Source organism: Toxorhynchites rutilus, chromosome 2 (genome assembly GCF_029784135.1).
Source record: "Toxorhynchites rutilus septentrionalis strain SRP chromosome 2, ASM2978413v1, whole genome shotgun sequence".
Classification (NCBI taxonomy): domain Eukaryota; kingdom Metazoa; phylum Arthropoda; class Insecta; order Diptera; family Culicidae; genus Toxorhynchites; species Toxorhynchites rutilus.
In genome coordinates this window covers 26,546,106-26,546,994 of record NC_073745.1, presented here as the reverse complement: position 1 = coordinate 26,546,994, position 889 = coordinate 26,546,106, and the positions used below count along the sequence as shown (strand labels likewise).

At 39.5% G+C, this 889-nt stretch overlaps 1 pseudogene; it reads right to left on the bottom strand.

Annotated features, from left to right (window-relative positions):
* On the bottom strand, nucleotides 1–128 carry LOC129772189 (U4 spliceosomal RNA; annotated as a pseudogene).
* Between the last annotated feature and the right edge of the window lie 761 nt (nucleotides 129–889).

Here is an 889-nt window from a genome sequence, read left to right as displayed (position 1 = left end):
TTTATTTCCATAAAATTGTAACCATTGGCCTAAATTTTTTTTTCTCGGGTTTATTTTTAATTTTCAACTAGCAATAACCGCACCTCGGATGAAACTCATTCGTAACGATATCGCCACTGTGCAAAGCTAGTCTCGGGATAATTCACTCGCTTTTTTTTTATTTTCCAAGCAAAAAAATCCACAAGTAATACACAAGTAATAGGTCATGGAAATACCGACACATGCAAATTTTTCCTGGGAGCTGGGCCAGAGTGATGTGTAGATGACTACCAGTGGCTTTCCTGGTGTCTTCTCGATGTCGAGGAGATTTCCTACAAACCATTCGCTAACTTTTACTTCATTTACAAGCACTCGCGGAACTACACCAAAGAACTTCTTTCCTTCGAAACCGTCTTTGCTTCGCGGCTATTCACTGTATTACTAGTAATTCCTTTGTATTCGCGTGACTCTGGTTTCCCCAACCGTTTGGTACAAAAGTTTTTTCAAAAATCAACGATCAACGAAAACCATAATGTTATCTTTTCCGGATCCTTGGTCCTTTCTTTTTTTTTACGTGGGAATACGTCTAACCGGTGTATATGGGAGTGAAATGAAAACCTAAACACAGAAAATGCAGGAAAAAATGAAATGATTTCGAATGCTTATAAGTCGAACATTTCTTAACACTCCTATACTCACGCATTGGTCTGTCAGACCGAGAAATCAATAATTCGTTCATTTCTCAGAAGATATCAACACTACGACTTTGCGTTTCTCTCTAGCTTCGTTATTCGTCGTTCGTCATCGTTTAGCGTGTCGCATGTGTTGGTACAAAGGGGACGTGTGCCACTTTTTTAACACTTTCGGTCTGACACACCGACGCGAGTATAGGAGTAACTTTTCTGGACAA